Source organism: Sphaeramia orbicularis, chromosome 16 (assembly GCF_902148855.1).
Source record: "Sphaeramia orbicularis chromosome 16, fSphaOr1.1, whole genome shotgun sequence".
Classification (NCBI taxonomy): Eukaryota; Metazoa; Chordata; class Actinopteri; order Kurtiformes; family Apogonidae; genus Sphaeramia; species Sphaeramia orbicularis.
The window spans coordinates 21,054,751-21,076,157 of record NC_043972.1 but is presented as its reverse complement, the minus strand read 5'-3'; positions in this window follow the sequence as shown (position 1 = coordinate 21,076,157).

Below are 21,407 nucleotides of genomic sequence, written 5' to 3'. Positions count from 1 at the left end.
CGCCGACCCCGGCAACCAGGCACCAGCAACACAGCCCCGCATCCCAACCAGTGGGAGAGGGCCAACTGGGGCCCCACACCCACCAGAAAGGAGCGGACCTCAGTGAGAGAAGGCGCCACAGCCCCCGGAGTCCGCAGCCGCCCCCCGGCATGGAGGGCTCCCTCTGATGAAACACCACAGAATAAGAAACATTAAAAAGATATAAAAGAACTGATTAAAAGAAGCTAAGTTTAAGACATATGTGAAAATAATAAAAAAAAAAAATTAAACATTAAAATGATAAAACAGAAGCACTGGTTAAAAGAATCTTAAGATATATATATTAAATATAACTATAAAACCTTTGAGTAGATAAAACAGAAGCATCAGTTAAAAGCCAAATTAAAACGGTGGGTCTTGAGCCTCGTTTTAAAAATTTCTACATTCTCTGCGGCATACACTCAAAAGCTCCAAAGGGCGTATTCGGTAAATAGACCTTGTTTTGCTTCACTTTCCAAATGAGAAACACAAACGTCAACAGAATATTTGACAAACATAGGTTTGATGAAGTCCAGGCTCTTTCAAATGTACTTACCGACAGATTACTGCAGTGTACTTGTAGGACAGAGAAGAACACGCTCAAAAGCTCCAGGGGCGGATTGAAAATGATGGTTGATATCAAAAGTGAAATCAACACTGGAACTGATGTTGTTTATTGCCAGTGTGAAGAGACCGTTACTTCAGTTTCACTTTCTCTTCTGTCTGTGTCTATGACGTGTGTAAGTGCCGGGTACAAAAAGTTCATGTTTACAGCCACCATGCATTTTTTTTTTTTTTTTTTTTTTTTTAATTTGTTTAAATGCTTTTTCTTTTTGACATCTTGATGTTTGTTCAAAATTTATTTGTCTTGTATACCTAAATATTTTCAATTTAAAAAAAAAAAGAAAAGAAAAATCATGTTGACAGCCAGGCGCGCGCACTTGACTCCTCCTCCCCTTCTGTGATTTAAGTTTGTACTGTCACGTGACCACAGGTAGGCATACACAGAACCCTGTAAAGATGGAGGACTGTGGGTTGACAAACAAACAAACAAACGTGTAGTCAGCAAAGTCACGTCACCAGCCCACAGCTACTTGGTAGGTATTATTTACACAAAGACATAGAAATGGCAGAAAAAGAGAATTGCCGTTTGAATATATTTTCAGCCAGAAAATGACAACAGTGGCAAAATTCTGAATTTTGCAAACCTGTAGCAGACACTGTAGTTTACATCTGACTTCTTTAGCGGCTAAAATTTACTTAGGGGGTCAAATGAGTGGCCATTTTTGTCAAAAAAAAAAAAAAAAAAAGTTGTAAGAAATGCATAGAACTGTGTTGAAATAATGCTAATACATTTGTGCACAGACTACTGATATTATTTGACAGTGGAAGCTATATTTTCAGAAATGTTGGATTTTGAATAGCACGTGTATGTGAAAACTTTTGCTGGTGGACGGACATGACATTACCCATAATGATCTGGTCAGTACCAGTACTTTATTTGTAATAAACTTATATACTTACTATTGCTAATTATCCTCTTATTCATAAATGTTAGTATTGAGGATCTAAAACAATAACAGCTGACACAAAAACACAAAATGTGGCAGTGGACGGATGTGACATGGTTGTTACGGATCCCATCATACTGATGCTTGGCAGCCATGTCACCGTTTCCACAAATGATCCCTGTGCAAAAATAAGTATCATAGTGATTTATTGTATAGTTTATCATCATACTAAAGAGGAAATATCAATATAGAATTGTTATTTCTTTATAAAAATGCTTATTATTAGAAAACTGTTGATTTAAAAAGTGACGTGTGAAATTTTTAATGTATGTATTGGCGTAACATAAGCAGGATGGATCAGCACAATACTCCATATTGCAACCTGTAAAAATAAAATGTGATATGTAGTATATAATCTTGTAAGAAAAATTGGGGAATCTAAAAGAATAGAATATTTGTTTTTCAGGTAAATTCAGTTAAAATATAACTTGGCCATTTGTGACAGAAAATATAGCTTTAATTGTGATGAAATTGGACATTTTTGACCTGAAAACATAGTTCATATGACCATCAACATGTTGCAACATAACTGAAATCCTGTAAATTTGCATAACTTGCATTTACTAACACAGAGTTCCTTTGGGGATTCACTTACATTGATTTCTTATGCACAAAGACAGAAATAAGACCTCTAAGCAAATTTTAGCCGTTAGGTTTTCAGGTTTGTAGTAAACATGCTTTCAGGTTACATATGTCGTCACTGTTGTTTAACAAGTCTTAATAAATCTTTGGAAGACTAGTGTTTAAAATAATTTAGTAATGCTAATAATCCCTCTGTGTTGTGCTTTCATTTTTAACTTGTGTTACTCTGTTTAACATGTAGTTTTATTATTGGAGCTTCCTACCCTGAAAATTACCTGTGTAATATGTGGCACTGGTTGGATGTATGACATAGAGAGTAAAAATTCATGAACCTGAAAACAACTTTAGTGGCATATGTAAAACCATCAAATGAGAGTAGAAATATTGCTGGTTAGATTTCTATTTTATTTGTTACATGAACACACTTATCAATGCCCTGAATGTTGTGTGTGTGAAGATTTTGAAAGTCCAGAAATTTCCAGAGTTGCTCAAATGGTTTGTTATTCTGGGCCAGCAGTGAAGGCCAGCAGGGAAATGATGAAATTAAGTGTGTGTAAAGTGTCATTTTTGAGTATTTAGTCAGTTTCTGGACCAAGCAGTGTGCCCTGTGCTCCCCTCAACTTTCAAAATGACATTTCTACATATAAATGTGAACAGAAACGAAAAGAAAATGGCATTTGCTGTAGAGAAGAAATGATGAGAAACTTTGGTGCTACGATTATTGTCAGAGAAATAATTGCAGTTTCACGATTACTACAATTATTTTGTGGGGGTTTATGCGTGGGGGTGGGGTCTGTGCCGCATGTGCAGACCATACGACTGTACGTCCCTTGGCTAAGTGAAAGTTAAACTTAACACGTGTTACTAACTCCTTTACGTCTCCAACTGTTGTGAAGCTCATTTAACTTTTCCCTACCTCCTGAAACTTTGCTAACTTTGTTTGTATGACAGTCTGAATTACTGGAGAAGAATGGCCTTACTCTACCAAAGCTATGCAGCCAGACTGTGAATGGGTTGCACAATGGTAGCCTAAAGCTGTAGATGGTAGATGACTGTAATGAACGCAAACTCTGTGGAAATGAAAGTGAGCTCGCAACGAAAATATATTTACGATCAAGATAATTCCTTCACTGTCATTTTCACTCATGGAATGTTGAATGCAGTGTTTGTGTAACATTGCTTTCGGTCCGTGTAGGAAGCGCATATTGGTGTGTCTTTTGTTCCATTTTCAATCTACTGTACTTTATGAGACGGTTTTTGGCAGCCTTGACGATTAATTTACTGCGATGTTTAAAATCACGATTAATCGTAAGGCCATAACATCATCACAACCCTAATCTGCTGTCACCGCTACACCAGATGTTGTTGCTGATTTACTGAAAACACCTTTTTCACCGCGTCCATTTGGACACAAAAGAAAAATGATTGAGAAAGGAAGACCTGCACCAAAACTTAATTCACTATTAAAGGTCAGCAAAGGCTTAGCTCCATTTCAAACAGTAGGCATTTCTCAGTTTGTGTTCTTGTCTGTTCTTGCAATCTGGTGAAATGTCATCAGTCGTGGCCCCAGTACTCTTCCATTTAAAAGTTTGCATAAACCAAAATCAGATGGAATATACAGATTTAGTTCTTGTCTCCAAACTTAAACCAAGGATGCACTGGTTGGGGACTCCTGTAGACTTGGCTTGCAAATATCGCGAGATGTATCTCGTGCTACTGTCAATTTCCTCTGGAAGGCAATTGTTGCTTCTGTGACAACTTAATTCAGAAATAATTTATTAAGTAGATGACCGTCATGAGATGAAATACAGCAGAGCCAAGGAGGAAGGTCACAAGTATGTAGCCATTCCAATGACAGAGACTCTTGTGTTTTTAGGAAGTCCATTCTCTGGGGCCATTTTTACAAGACCATACTCGGCAAACTTGATATTGAGAAACATAACTCTGAGCCCTATGCGTGGATAACAGGTAGCACTGAGCACAATAGGCTAATTCGCTGGTTATGTTTACTCTTTAACACATCTAAGGCATGGAAGGATCCTGGTTTTTACTGTCTGAATATACAATACCGGATATATTGTGTAATATAAATAATTTTAGGACAGATTTTCCCTTTTTTGTATTGTGTTGTGCATCTTATTTGACATGTGAAATAATAAATTGACTGAACAGAGTAAGTAAAGCTGTGAAACTCTTGTCCCCTACAGAGGACAAAAACACATAGCTGTGTCTCAAGAGGATATGATGTGTTTATGGTTTCTGGTAAAATAATCCAACCTGGAAAAGTGGCTGTGAAAACTGGCTGTTCTATTGTAGTTTTTGCTGTTTGACACTAGAGGGCATTCTGGTTCCACTTCACCTCCATGTCATGGTTCTTTTCCATTAATTTCCCCAAAGACTCTTCTCATTTACTCCCTCTTCTGCCTGTTATCATTTCTTTGTAACCTGCTCCAGCTGTTCACTCACCTGCAGCTCATCAGGCAATCAGGCAACAAACCTTTGGATAAATGCTGCCTTCATGTGCCATCGGGAAGATGATGCTTTCCACTTTTGAATTCCAAATTACCAGTGTGTTGTATTCACGTGCTTTTGTGGTCGTAGTGAAATGAAAAATGGCTGACACACAATTTATCGTGACTTGCTACTTGGGTAAAACAGTTTTGGACGTGTTCATCTCTTACAGCATTTTTTTTTTTCTTTCACTTCATCTTCTGAACTTTTGGACATTTACCATAATTCCCATAGCACATGAAGGCAGCATAAGACTGGTTCCATGTATTCCCTCATACACCTTGTTTGGTCTGGACTTTTCAGTTTTTATTCAAATTAAAATCCTGAAAAAGGTGATTTTGATCAGTTAGTAAAATGTGAAAACACTTATTAGAGTTTCAGGAGCCAAGTCAAAGGGATTTAATTTTTTATCCACCATTAGTACAGGGTGGGGAAGCAAAATTTACAATATTTTGAGGCAGGGATTGAAAGACAGTGTATGACCAATTAGTTTATTGAAAGTCATGAGAATTTATTTGCCACAAGAAAATGTACATAATAGAAAATGTTTTTATTCTATGTGTCCTCCTTCTTTCTCAATAACTGCCTTCACATGCTTCCTGAAACTTGCGTAAGTGTTCCTCAAATATTCGGGTGACAACTTCTCCCATTCTTCTTTAATAGTATCTTCCAGACTTTCTTGTAATAGTTTTGCTCATAGTCATTCTCTTCTTTACATTATAAACAGTCTTTATGGACACTCCAACTATTTTTGAAATCTCCTTTGGTGTGATGAGTGCATTCAGTAAATCACACACTCTTTAACGTTTGCTTTCCTGATTACTCATATGTGCAAAAGTTTCTGAAAAGGTATGGATAATAGTGTTAGGTATGATTATAACATCAATACATGTTTGGTTTCAAAACAATTGACGTAGTGCCTGCTGAGAAAAAACAACTAAATGTTCATTGTAAATTTTGCTTCCTCACCCTGTATAATAGTAAATTAGTAGCTTCACCAAATAGACTTAGCTTCTACAATAGTATAACTTAAAATCACAGCAAGATACACAAGCTATTGTTGCAGAACAAAAAAAGAACTGAAAAATAAGTCCAATGAATAACATGACAGCATTAGATGCAGCCTGTCTATAAAAGAAGATACAGCCATGTAATGATGATGTAAGGAAGTATTGATCTGAACAAAAAAGAAAACGAACCGCACCAAATGTACAATGCAACAAATACTTAAACCTTGGTTCACACTTCCAGGTGGGAAAATGCAGACCCATTTTATTAGGTCATAAAAAGAAATATGCTTTCTTTTAAGTGCAGTGCATGAACCAGTTTTTAAGTTATTTTATGCATGTTTTGAATGTTTGTAGAAATGAAATTTTGCAAGACCTTTTAGGTTTAGACGACTTTTCATTTTCTCTAGAAACACCAAATGACTTACAACCTTTTTCAAAATCTGAAATAGATATAAATTCTTCATAGAAGGTACAGAAGGTTCAAAAAACAGTTGAAATGGAATAAACTGATAAAATGAACTAGAAGTACATGTGATTATTTTTAACCATAAAAACAGAAAATAATGAGCTGCAGATGAAAACATACAGTTTATACATGCATCACACATGTTCATTGTTATAGTAAAAATATACAAACTCATACAGGATCAGACCTGCAGCTGATGTGACATATTTCTCTGTGACTTGGCTTCGTATGTCACATCGTAGTTCGTCTAACGCACACACGGTTAAGCGATCACGCCTGTAGTTCATATATGACAGTGTGTGTGTCTGTGTTTGTGTCACATCAGTGTGAGTGTCCTCAGCCGTCTGTCTCTTCTCATTGCACACGTTTTCCTCTCAGATTCACTGCTGTCTGTTTGAACATCTGGCTGGAGGTGAAGCATGTCGACTGCTCTGTGTGGTCATGTTCAAATATTCTCCACGTCTGTGTGGAAGTGCGTCAACCCTGACATGAGGTTGTTTTTTTTTTTTGTTTGTTTTTTTAACACAACAGATTTTTAAAGGAGTGATGTTTCGCTTTTTTTTAATGGAATTATGCATTTTCAAACATTTCCCTGTGGTCTGCATAAACTTTTAACGCTATGCTTGGGTCTGAATTCTTCATTAATTCAACTCCACAGGTCCATCTTCAACCCTATTTCTGAGTAATGACACCAGAAAGGCTGTTTTGAGCGCTGGCCTTTTAAATGCAAATGAGCCCCTCCAGGTTGCTGACTGCTGCTCTGTCCCATTCAACCACTTGTGTTTGTTAATACAACCAAGTCATTTAAGGCAATTGGCTCAAAGTTTGGACATATTTTCAGTATGGACTACAACTGCTGCTGCTGACAAACAATTATGGCGTACTCTTGACCTTATATGTGCAAATGTCCTGACGTAACTAGTTATCGATGCAACAAATTAAGCAGAAATTAAAACAGGTTGTAGAAATCCACTTGATTTTTGCCAAAATGAATGTAGAGATAACTTTGCAGCACCTGGAGGGTTAAAACTCAAACTTTATGAACTATTAGGGTCCAAATACACAAATAAATGTACCAAAGACTAATAAAAGTGGGTTTAACAAAATATGACCCCTTCAAGCACTTTCAGTCTAATATTTTGGCCTAAAATATCCCCTTAACTATTCAAACTATTCCATCTTTTAGCTTTGATTCACCTTTAATCAGTTGTATACAAGTTGTAGGTTAATGGTTTAGTAGATCCTAAAACAACCCAGCCACCCTCTGTCTTCTCCCTTCTGCCATCAGGGCAGTGTTTTTAGTCTGAGAACAATAACTGAGAGTCTGATGAAAAGTTTTATCCCCTACCCATCCCTCTGCTCAATACTGAGTCGTAGCAGGACTACTGCAAGGATAAAAACACTGAATATGCATCTTATCCACATCTGTAAAATTGCACATTTAGAGGTACTTAGCGTTAATATGTATAATTTACATCTTCAGCCGCTCTTAACAGATTGTGGACAGAAACAGTTACGATGATGTCTCCTCCAAGATTTTTTTGTGTAGCCTTTGTATATATGCGTTTTCATAGTCTGATAGTTCAACAGTTTTGCCAGAACAATCTATATTATGAAAGCCACGTGGCCTCTGTGTGTGTGTGTGTCTCGGGAATCGCACAAAATCTGGATAGAGCTGACGGCTTCAGTTTGGCTTTACTATGTATTTTTGGTCAAGGAAGACAGTAGCAAAACGGCAAGTTGATAGGACCAATATTTTGGGAGATATTAGTAAATTTGGAATACAATAGCCTTACAATCACGTTGCTATGCCCAGAACGCTTTGGCGGTGACTGCTGGACAAATGCGGTACAGCATGCACGAATACACAACAGCATAAAAACCACCATATCTAGAACCTATGCAGCCCCACAGATCAACGCACTAGTTATCCTTTAAGATGACAAATATATGTGTAAATGATGACAGAATTCAGAGGGGTGAAAGAAAACCTCTCCTTTTTCTGATGTAAGATCCCAATGGGCCCAACCTTAAGGAGCAGGACTGTGACTCTATTCTCAGTTTGACTCCATCCACTGCATGAAAAATTTCTGCAAATTCTTCCCGAGGCTTTTTTACATGATGAGAGATTAAATATCAATGCGTGGATGTAAGAGTAGTTCAGGGACATCAGGACAAAACCACAGGTCCCTTTAAACCAAATGAGACTGAGGAAAAACCTGCTTTGATTTTTGATTCTGAGGGTTTTTGATTTTGATTCATGAAGGTGTAAACTTATTATGTGATGTTAATCTCTTTGCTAAGTTGCCATTTGTTGATCACAGTTCAGACTAAACTTTAACAGTTCTGACCTTGTGTGTTTGATTCCATGCAGATATTTAATGCAGCTACTGACAACAAACTGTACAGAAAACCGAGGTGATTAGTGGTTTTACTGTGGCCGTTTTCAGTTTAAAAACAGAGCTAAACTAACAGAACTATAATGTAAACTATCAGCTGCTGCAGCATGTAAAGATTATAAGACTCAGTGTTATTTTGAGCGACTTAAAATAAGCATATATGAGTTTTAGTTTGAAGAAGAAAACTTAATACAATAATACAGATGTGTGTAAACAATGAGTTTTATACTTTATTCAATGAGTGATACAGTCTGTGGATTTATAGTGATGATTTGTTGGTGACATTCGTAGTCGTAAGTGTGTTCTGGTACAATACTCCCCTCTGCTTTTGAGTATTTGGAATATTAATACTACATAGAACCCTTTTAAGTAAACTCAGGTGTTCTGTCACTTTCTGATCCTGTGTCATGAAATAGGCGACAGTTGTGCAGGATTCAAACAAACCTAACATGCTGATGACAAAATGCAGATCAGGCATGATGCACGGCTGCTATAACCGACTATATAATCTGAATTTTAACATTGAAATCATATAAGAACTTTGGGTTGATTTTCTTCTTCAGCTTCAGTTGCTTTTTCTTTCCCGTTCTCCTCATTTTCTTTGTCTGTTTTCATCATCAAAACCTCATGTTAACAGTAAGAAGAGCTGTGCAGCGACAAAGGAACAAGTTTTAGATCCGTGATAACACGCTACCAAAGAGAAAAGGCCTTAAATATTTAAGAAGTGGGTCCGGAATGGGTAAATAAACACAAAACAAAGACCCACATCCCAGTGTGTATGTGCTCATATTAGACTATGTGTGTACACTGTAAGTGCATGTAAATAATTGCCTTTGTGAGTGAGTGCATGTGTGAAAACCTGAATGTGTGTGTTTGCCCGAAGGGAAATTAAAGGATGAATCTGAGCATAAAGGTGTGTGTGTTTGTGTTAGTGTTAGTGTGTGCGCCCTTTTGTCACACTAAGCCCTGTGATTCACCCTCTCGTTACCCATCAGCCCTATCACACGGCCGACCCGGCGATGGTTACACAGCCTAGCGAGCAGCGTGGCCTTGTCCGACGCAGCGTTTGAAGATGATGCAACACGATGGACGAGCTTTAAAAGAGGCAAATCCAATATTTAAAAAAAAAAAAAAAAAAAGCTGCAGCGAGCAGTGGAAAATATCCTGCCAGAAGAGACAGAACAAGGAGGAAGAGATGTAAAAGATGTAAAACACAAAGGAGATGCAGATACACTCACTTCATATCATCTGAATACAGCGACTGAACAGGAATTTATGCAAAACAGGGCAGAGATGATGCACAATGTGGAGATAAATAAGGAAATGTTCACCACATGACCTGAAGTACAAGGACAGGGGAAAGAAAAACACTCCCATAAATGACAGTTAAATCAAATGTTTAAAAAAATAATGTAGAAAACATGAAAAATAACAAAAAAATCTTTATGTTCTGCAAAATTTGTGTCTTTACATAAATGTTTAACTGCTGAGGCTCTGAAAATTCCCATTTGACAGAAAGACGACATAAAATGTGATATTTGACCATTTGACATTTTGTCTTTTTGGAAACAAAAGTGACTTCTCTGACATGAAACATAATCATATCAATAATAAACATCTACTAAATAATAAATATCAGTATTATTTCCAGAAAAACCCATTACCAAGATTAAAATTGTAAACTCAGATATTTCCGTTTTTTTATTGCAGAAAAACTTGAGTATTTTCTGAGATTATAGTATTGTATTTTTAAAGAATTCTAAGATTAAATTGTCAGAGATTTAAATTGTAAATATGTGACCAAAAAAACCCCCTCATGATTTGCATATTTCTTCGGATTAAACTCAGAAATTCCAGTGAAAAAACTACTTAGATATTTTTTGCAGATTGCACTTACTTTATGTACTTTATGTGAAAATAATATATAATGATTCTTTGGGGTAAAAAAGAAAAAGAAATGTACAAGAAAAAAATTTGAATATACCAAGTGATTATAAAATCTTAAATTGAATAGAAAAAAAATTCTGTTATTGAGGAGATGGGGTGAAATTTTAACTTTTGACAAAGTACTCCCAAATTTAGGAGAAAATGACTGATCAGAATAAATGGACCTTAGTTTCGGGAGTGAAAACAGTCTTTTACAAACCAGAAAACAAAACAACAGCTAAACATTCAATGGACAAACAAGGTGTCCACATACTTTTGGACTTACAGTGTATGACAAACACATCACTTGGTTCCTTCCCTCTGTCCGCCAATAGGGGGCGCTGCAGCATCTGTTCTCAACGTCTGGAATCTTAATCAGCAGTAAACATGATGCATGTGGTGAAAACAGTGTGTGATTGTAGTTACAGCTGCAGGAGGTCAGGGTGTGTTTGCACAGACTGGGCTGTTGCCACAGTGACGTCAGAGCTGATTGACAGGTGAGCGTAACTACAGGTCAGAGGTCAGATCTGGGTTTAGACCTCATCCTGCAGAAATATTAGAGAAGTAAACAAAATCAGAACGTTTTCTCTTTAAATTAATAGTTTATTTTTTTAACTCACTTTTTCACATTTCTAAAAACTTACCTTGAAGTCATGATTACATTATTTAGTTAATCGAACTAACTCATAATATTAGAATAACAGAATATGGACTGTGTTGACGATTACTATATTCTATTGCTGCAGTCATGGACAATGGTTCCACATTAACCCTTAAAGGCCTAAAACTACATTTAACCTTTTCTACGCAACTTATCACTAGCATATCAGGTATATTCCTACATTTCATAGACTATCCATGCTAATATTCATAATAGCTCATAGTAAATTTAAAGATTATTAAATCAAAATATAGAAAAATTTGATTAAAAAAAACCCTTTTCAGCAAAATATATCATTAACAAGTGATTTAACAAAAAAAAACAAGAAAAACTTTTCATTCTCAATCTCTAAAGATTGGATTTTATAAGGAAAAAACAAAAAAACAACAGAATTAGTGACTTTTCTTATTTTTTTCTTACAAATGCATTAATTTATGATGTCAGAGAATTGAGTTTTTTCAAGAATCTCAGACTCCTTTGATAAATCTGATAACTAATCTGATAACAAGAAACAGTTGTTACCAAAATATTGTTGTTATCAAATTTGTGGGGGTTTTTGTTCTTTTTTTTCATACATTACCACTTGTTTCAGAGTTTTCTCTGCATTATGATTTTACATTATTAAAGTATTACTTTAATTCTGGAGCGTATTCTTTTCAACCGTATTAATTTCTTTTCTCTGTGAGCTTTTTGTCGTAAATTTACCTTACTTCCTAATAATTTACTTAAGTCGTAGAGTTTTTTTCTCTCAAATTTGTAAAACAGTATAAAATGTTATGGCTATTGTTGATTCCAAGGAGAAATTTCACTTTTTGAATCAAATCAAGAAAGAAAGAAAGAAAGAAAGAATCATCAACTGAGGTGTTATAGACTGTGATGGCAGTGGTCATGAAGGATCGTCTATACCAGGGGTGTCAAACATATGGCCTATGGACCAAAACCGGCCTGTCAGAGGGTCCAATCCAGCCCACGGAATGAATTTGTGAAATACAAAAATTACACTGAAAATATTAGCAATCAAGGCTGTCAAAATCAATTTAATTTAGATTCCACATACAGGCCAAGATGATCTCAAGTGGGTCAGACCAGTAAAATACTATCATAATGACCAATAAATAATGACAACTCCAAATTCCAGTGTCCAAAGTAAAATTACATGAAAATGTTTACATTTATAAACTATCCTTCCACAAAAAATGTGAATAACCTGAACAAATATGTACAATCTGAAATGTCTGAAGAGAAATAAAGGCAATTTTAACAATATTATACCTGTTACTAAATATTTTGTTTAGTAGTAGATCCACTGTAATGTGTAAGTTGTAAAACATTACTAAAATTGCCCTTATTTTTCTTAAGAAATTTCAGGTTATTCATGGTTGTTCAGATTATTCACATTTATTTAAAGGATGAGTTGCACATGTAAACCTTTTCATTGTATAATTTTACTTTTTCCACTTTTAAACCTAGGGAATAGGTTGGAGTTGTCATTATTTACAGGTCATTATGTTATTATTTAACTATTAGAGATCATATTGGGCTGAACTAAAATGAGTTTGACACCCCCTGTTCTATACCTATACCTAACATGCCTTTATTATCTCATCAAACTCATGTTAGATGTTAAAATCAATCTTTTGATGTGTTTGCCTAGTCTTATTTTAAAGTTTTTTGATTTTTTTCACAGATAGTGCCTTCTTCCTTCTTCAGTTCTTATGTTCCAGTCCAAAGTGCACCTGAAATGCCTTCCAGACTCCAGGAAACACTCCTATTCTAACACTGTCAAGAGTGTTTTTCCAAATTTTACCCCTTTGCCAGCTCATATTATTTTTTTTTTCCAACCTAAACTGTCCTTCGTAGCTGTTGAACCTTTAGGAAGGGACCGAAGGATGTAAAAGGTGGAGAGGAAAGAGGCAGCTGGTCTGACTCAGGTTTTCTACAAAAAGCTGATTCGGAGTCTCTGGGAGCTCTGCAGCCATGCATACCTGAGAGGAGAAGGCTGCAGCTATCTTTAGGTGAGGTATACCTGGTGACAGAGCCAGATCCTGGTTCTCAGCCGACAGCTCCTGCCATCGATTAGTTCAGCTCAGTTCACTCCAGTTCATCCAGACATGTATTCTCTGTACTCACTTACTCTGCTCAGGGTCACCCGGAGCTGAAGCCCATCCCAGAATACACTGGGTGACAGGTCGGGTCGCTGCTGTTTCAAAGGCCAACTAAGACAAAGTGAATTTAGCTCTGGCACCACAGAAGTGCCAGCTGAGATGAGCTGCGTGAGTTTGGACTGTTTTATTAGAAAATACATGAAAACACAGACAGAATAGAGACACAGCACGGCATTAGAGTCATCCCATGTCCACACTAACACTAACAGTGTTTTTCAACCTTGGGGTCGGGACCCCACGTGGGGTCACCTGGAATTCAAATGGAGTCACCTGAAATTTCTAGTAATTGCTAAAAAAACCCCAAAAATGTACTAATAAAAAATATATGGTGAGTTGACAGAGACAATCCCAGTACATAAAAGACAAACTGTGAAGCTGAAACTGAAGCACTGTGGTACTGTTTATCTGTCAAATGTTCATTGTGGTCGGTTTTAGATGCTGCAGCTCGTTCATAATTCATAGTTTGAGTTATTGTTCTTTTATTGTTATTGTTTTTCTCGACTGACCGTGCATATCCTGACCAAGGAAAATAAAATTCTCACTTTGTGCAGTAATCTATACCTGGCTTTTCTGCCTCCGTCCATAATAATATACATTATATAGACTAAATGTCCTCTAAAATTAACTTTTATTTGCAACATAGTATAACAAACTACTACATGATCAAAAACAAATTAGTTTTCGCAAAAAAAAAAAAAAAAAAGTCACCGTTTTGAATGTCTGGGGTCACCAAAAATTTGTGATGTTAAAATGGGGTCATGAGGCAAAAAAGTTAGGAACCACTGCACTAACACTTTATAAACAGGTATTTCTCACCTCTGTTTCTGAATTAAGTAGTCATATGTCAGCCCTGCAATGAACTGGCGGTTTGTCCAGGGTGTACCCCGCCTTCACCCCTATGTAGCTGGGATAGGCTCCAAGCGACCCCGGTGACCCTAGTGAGGATAAAGCAGGTTCAGAAAATGAATGAATGAATGAATGTTTCTGAATAAAATTCTGCCCACACAACCTTAGTTTTACAAATTATCACCTTCCACACGATGGTGTAAAAATGACCCTGAACTGGTGCAAACGCTCAGATAAACCATTGTTTCTGTTGGATAAAACTGGATGTAGCAGATGCAGAAGTTATGAAGTTCAGCAGCAGCAAGTTAAGTTACAAAATTCAGTTACTGTAAATGTTGGCTTGGGTTGTCAAAAGGTATTTTTTTTATTACGAGGATATCAGTACAACAGCAGTAACACGTCCATGCTCATATTGATCTTCTGCAGGTCATTACTGTGACTTATACAGTATATGATCTATATTTAACAACAGATCCCTGAAATCCTGGAAGTTGTGAAAGGGAAGGGATTGGACTTGTTTATCTGGTATATTCCACAGATGCTCAGTGGTCCTGTGATTGGGATGTCCTTCCTTAGTCCATATTTGGTCAGTACTAACCACTGCAGACCAGGAACACCCAACAAGACCAGCAGTTGTGGAGACGATCTGACCCTCTCATCACTGTTACAAAATGGAACATGTCAAAGTCACTCAGTTCCTTATGTTGCTCATTTTGTTAGTTCCAACGCATTAGCTTTGAGGACTAAATGTTCACTTGCTGCCTTATATATCCAATGCAGACAAGGGTTCCATTGCAATGAAACAATCAATATTATTACCACTTGTCCTGTCAGTGGTCAGAGTGTTATGGCTGATCGGTGTATAATCTGAGTTGCAATCTTCAGATATCTCAATCATCATGTGTTTACTTCAGTAACTCCTGCTAAACATGCAAACAACAGTGAAAAACTACAGGGGTTGGACAAAATAATGGAAACACCTTCACCTCAAGATGATAATGCCCCAATCCATACAGCTAGAATTGTTAAAGAATGGCATGAGGAACATTCTAATGAAGTTGAGGATCTCGTATGGCCGGCACAGTCCCCAGACCTCAACATTATTGAGCATTTATGGTCAGTTTTAGAGATTCAAGTAAGACGTCGATTTCCACCGCCATCGTCTCTAAAAGAGTTGGAGGGTATTCTAACTGAAGAATGGCTTAAAATTCCTTTGGAAACAATTTACAAGTTGTATGAATCAATACCTCGGAGAATTGAGGCTGTAATTGCCGCAAAAGGCGGACCTACACCATATTAAATTATATTTTGTTGATTTTTTAAGGTGTTTCCATTATTTTGTCCAACCCCTGTATCTAGTTTTCTAATAAATCCAAGCGAATAGCAAGTTGATTTTCAGTGTCATATATTACCCCAGGTACAAAGAAAACAAACAGTAATATTATTTAGTGTTTCAAGTGCTTTGATTTAATTGAGTTTATATTTTTAGAGTCTTATAAGCCCTGTCTACAATTTCGAAAATGTTTTTCCATTTTAGAAAGCTTAAAAATAAGTACAACTCTTCTTGTACAGATGCTGAGTTTACAGTGGTTGCCTGTTATTTTGGTAAAAGCTCTTTGTATTATATAATTTAACAATTTCTCTGCTTATTAAAGTTTTATCAAATCAGGAGTCACTGGCAACAGCAAAAGATGATACAGATAAAAACACAAGAAATGGAGAAAAAAGAATATAAACCTGTACTGTGCAGTTTAGATTTATCATTCACAAGTTTCATTTTATCATAAGTTTTTCTGTCAAAATGCACCAGTGGACTTTTTACGCTGCAAATGATTTGACTCAACAGGTGTATAAGTGAATATTAATGACAATGGACGATAATGAAAAAATCTACATGTACAATGTATCAGTAAGAATCCTATAATCTTAAATATGTAATATATTGACAATGGAACTAATACTAATAGCAGTTCACTTATAACAAAGAACTTCTACTGAAACAACATCCTATATACTTACTGTGTATAAGTTGGATGTGATTGTGAAGGTAAAACATGCTGCGTCAATGTGTCAAAGTAACTAAATACAGATTCCATAAGATAATATGACAGCATTGTTTATACTAGTTATCATTATGTGGACAGAAGGGAAAAAAATGGAGAAAAAAAAACAAATAAAAAAGATTTTTATCTTTATAGAAGAGATACTGTACTTCTAATCGTGTCCAGGCCTTTATTTGAGAGATGATATAGTAGTCAGGCCTTTTATTGGTAATTAATAGAAAAGCTTGTGTTGAATGTGAAGTCTTGTTCTGACCTGCTGCTGCTGCTGCTGCTGCTGATGATCATACTTCCATATCTGTTTCATTTGACAGCGCTCAAGCATTTTGATTGACAGAAATTATTTGAAACTACAGCTCTGGAAAAAATTCAGAGACCACTGCAATTCCCTGTGACATCAACATTTGTGCATGTATGACAGCTATTCCATTCCTGTGTCTGTTGAATTCCAACACAAACACACCTTATTCTACTGAATAAACACCTGATCCATGTCTTATTTAAGGAGAAATATAAACACCACTACTGTACCCATCACTATCTTCTTTCAATAGGCAAAAACAGTGCTATTAGTACCGCAGAAGTAACTGGAATCCAAAAGTAACTTGAAAACTACTGGACTTCTGCTCTGATAATGTTCCCAAACTCTGAGGACTGGTTCTTCTATCAGGACAATGCTCCTGGCATCAGCTAGGTCAATAAAGGTGTGGATGACCAGATGAAGACCCTGTCATGGTCAGTCCAATCTCCAGACCTGAACCCACTTTGAAAACTTCTGCAGGAAGATGGATGGTCCAAGCCATGGAACATTACTGAGCTTCTTGAATTTCTCTGTCAGGAGCTGCATAAAGTCATCCAACAGCAACAGAGGAGAGACAAGACACGTAAAAGCTGTCATTGAAAATCAGGGTTATTCCACTAAATATTGATGTCTGAACTTTTCCCAAGTTACAACATTAGTATTGTGTTGTGTAGAAATGAATATGAACTGGTTTGCTTTGCATTATTTGAGGTCTGAAAACACTGCATCTTTTCGTTATTTTGACCATGTGTCGTGTTCTGCAAATACATGCACTAAATAACAATGTTTTTATTTGGAATTTGGGAGAAATGTCGGTAGTTTAGAGAATAAAACAAAAATGTTCATTTTACTCAAACACATACCTATAAATGGGAAAATCAGAGAAAGGGATAATTTTGCAGTTGTGTTTTTTTTTTTTTCCAGAGCTGTATTTGTTCCTTAGAGGGAATTTTACTGTCTTGTTCTCAGTTTCTACAAATGACAGTCTAGCTGGAATATTCAGATCCACCACAGATCTGCAGCTTTATATTGTTGAATGTATGAAGTTAAAGCACCACAAACGTGTGTTTTGTTTAGCGAGCGGCACATTATATGACAGACACAGGAAGTTTATCCATCCATCCATCCATCTCCACCCCAGACTTGTGAGGGAAACTCATTTTCACCACTTGTATCTGCAGTTTCTTTCTTCCAGCCTCTGTCCAGAACTTGTATCCATAGGTGAGAGTTGGAATGTAGATGCAGAGGTAAACTGAGACCTTTAACCAGAGCTCTTATTAGAGACCTGCTTTGTAATTGATTCCAGGTTTCTATTGGAGGAAACAGGATTGTGCTGATGGAGACACAAGTTCCAGACAAAGCTAATTTTCTCCTGATGTGACTGTCTGAGAAACACCATTTTAATGTTAGAGTACTTTAAAGATAAGTGGTTTAAGGAAAATGGGTCCAATATTTTTCTATGGATTGAGAAATTGTCCATGAAAGGTCAAAGAAAATGATCATTACAATACGGTTTCTCGTTTAAGTGAGTATATTTTTAGCTCTCTTCTGAAAGTCACTTGAAGGTGTATTTATTTATTCTTCAATTTGACATCCACGCATTGAGTTTCCTCCTTTTCCCCCAGTCTTTCAACAGAAAACACTAAGAGTTTCCCAAAATATCTGCTGGTGCTTTGAGGCGACTTATTGGAGCTGAAACGGTCAGTTATGGACATTTTGGAGTCTCTTTGCAGAAACTGTCATTGTACACGTAGCGCTGTGGATGCTGTGGCGTATTTGTAGGTTTCTTCCTTTTATTGCTGGACAGGTTTGTGTGTATTGTGCAAAGGAGGCAGCCGAAGTGAGGAAGACGATGCTGTAAATCCTCGTTTGCTTCTGCAGCTTTAGCATCTGAGGCTGCTCCCCTTTCCCTGAGATTAGACCGCACAGGAAATAAGTGTGTTTGAGGGAATCACTTATAAGCTCTGTTGTGTGTTTGTGTGTGTTGTGATATGTGTACTTCACTGTGTGAGTTAGGAAACAGTTTTTAATCTGGCTGCATATGTGTGTGTGTCAGTGTGTGATAATAATAATCCCTATTTGTGTGTGTGTATGTGTGTTGAATACATACATGCACATTTTGGTGGAAAATCCTTTGTATCATATGAACCCTGTGTGTGCATTTACATTTTCAGTGCATTTGCGTGTGTGTGTGTGTGTGTGTGTGTATGTGTGAAGTCAGTAAACACATCCCTGTGTTTCCTCGGCAGGATTCAGAGCTGGAAAATCCTGATGCTCCGACGCAGAAATCCAGGTTTAATGATGAGGGGCTGCAGAGTCACAGCGACCGGGATAATCAGATCAGGAGGAGGAAGGCGAGAAGAAGGAGGAGGAAGAGGAGGGTATGGGAACAATACACAAGGTCTGAGAGTAATGATGAAGAGCGTTTGAATCAAGTCACAGTGAAGCGCCACGTCTACACCGAGTACGCTAAAGGTTTTCCAACTAATTTTAAGGAATTACCACTCCTTTCCTGCGAAAACTGTCATTTCTGCTCAGAAATGACATGCTCTTTCTGTAGTGTTTGAAAGCTGTGGTGGTTCTAACAGTGGAGATAATTTACAGTATGTGCTAAAACCATCCCATAGTTACTGTTCACAGTAAGTCACCACAGGATTGTAATAGTTTCAGTTTAGTTTAGAGTAGTTTTAAAGCAGATTTGGTAGTTTAGTGTGTGTGTGTGTGTGTGTGTGTGTGTGGGGGGGGGGGGGGGGGGGGGTAGTTGGATTGAATGACATGCACAATATTTTGTCACACTGTAGCCGAATGTCCGTGTGTATTTTTAATCACAATCATCAGGAGTGGAAAAGAGTCCCGTAAAGTGTGTGTGTGTGTGTGTGTGTGTGGGGGGGGGGGGGGGCATATGTCTCAATTCTCAATTATTTTTTCTTCTGTCACTCCAAAAATGTTCACACTTGGGTGAAAAATGCGTTCTCTGCATCTCATTTCATCATTTCTTTGTCTCCTAACCACTTCCATGTGTGCGCAATTACGCATCCAAACAGTTTGCGCCTCCTCTTGAGATGTGTTAAATATAGACGCAGTTTCTATGAGCAAAATTGCTTTCGGCACTAAATTTATATATTTACATTTTCTCCTCCCACCACACGCACAACTGCATGTAAACGCCCCAAATTGCATGTTCATTGTGGCAAATGTACTAACTGGATCAGACGCGCTATTTTGCACCTTTGAAAGACACAACCCTTATTGCCCACTGTTAGTAAATCAGTTTGTACATTTTTTTGCGTGTGCAATGAGTTTGCACACGTTTTTATACATACAAACCTTTGATAGATCCGGCCCTATGGGTTTTACTTGTGAATTAATGTTCCAGAAGATGACGTCATATCTGATGAAAATGAAAAGCTGAGAAACTGCATTTTATCTGAATTATTTTAATATATAGACAGGATTAATGGTTATAAGGTTATTAAACACTTTAAACCAGTATATGCATTGGTTTGCTGGTGGCTTTGGGAGTTAAAGGGGTTTTGTAACTGCAATCTTTCTTCTGAAAAAGTCACTCAAACCACCTGATTACAGGTATCAACTAACTGAATAATTGTTGCAGCTGTACTTGTAACAAATGTACAAAAAAGCTACTTTAAAAATGGAAAAATGATTACTGTTAGACACGCTTCAGCAGCACTTTATGTCTTGAATGAACTGTATTTTAGAGAAACCTTGCAGGGTATTTTGTAAAAGTCCTATTTCAGCTGATCTTAACAGAATCGGCAGGACAAACCGTTACAGTGGGTGCGTTTTTGTGTTCCAAACGGAGGATTTGTTGGGCCTGACAAACTCCTGCAGGGCGGGGGTTTGGGTGAGGCAGGGCTTGTAGAATAAAAAGCGCTGCGACGGTTTCTGACAGAGATCTGACAGCTGCTGCAGGTTCACATCAACCATCTGCAGAACCGCACTTCTGCCGAGTCTGCACACCTCCCGTCACATCAAGTCAGCTTTTTACCCACAGATCCCAAAAGTTCAGGATGGCTCTGAGTATATATATGTGTGTGTGTGTGTGTGTGTGTGTGTGTGTGTGTGTGCGTGCGTGCGTGTGTGTGCTTGTGTATGCACATTTGCAAAGTGATGGTACAAGAGCAGCAGTGTGAGTGTACACCAGAGAGTTTCAGACAGATTGAGAGCTTGTGTGTGTGTTTGAGGTTTTACTTTATGCAGTCTCTGGAGTGTGTGTCTGTGTCGGCAGGAGATTGAGAAAGAAACCGAGAGCCTCTGTGTGTAAGTGTGTGTGTGTGAGGTATTACTGTGTGTGTGAGCTGTCGTCCAGGATTTACCCTCAGTGAGAGTTAATCTGAGTGTCGGCAGGATTCTCTAAAGGTTAGGGAGACGGAGAGGAGAGGAGTGTGTCAGAAACACTGCAGCTGACCTCATTTTCATCACACACCTACTTCACTTGTCTTTAGCGTTGAGTTTGATGGCGTGATTGGTTTCATAGGTGTGTGTTTTCATCGCACATGAAAGGTGATTAGGGAAAAATAGAGGTTGAGTGAGTAATTTGTTGCATTTAACAGCCTTCTGATCTAACTTGTGGTCCTTCACTGCAAAAATCCAAATCTTACCAAGTGTATTTCTCTCATTTCTAGTCCAAATATCTCATCACACTTAAAATAAGACATAATCACCTAAGAGTAACTTTTCAGTGAGATATAAGAACTTATTTTTAGACAATAGATCTTGAAAATCTTATTTCCAGAAATCTTACCAAGATCAATTTCACTTGTTCTATTGGCAGATTTTTTCGCTTGTTTCAAGATTTTTTTTTTTGCTTAATTCAACACCAATGTCTTCAGTGTCAGTATCATTCATGTATCATGGCTAAAATTTACTT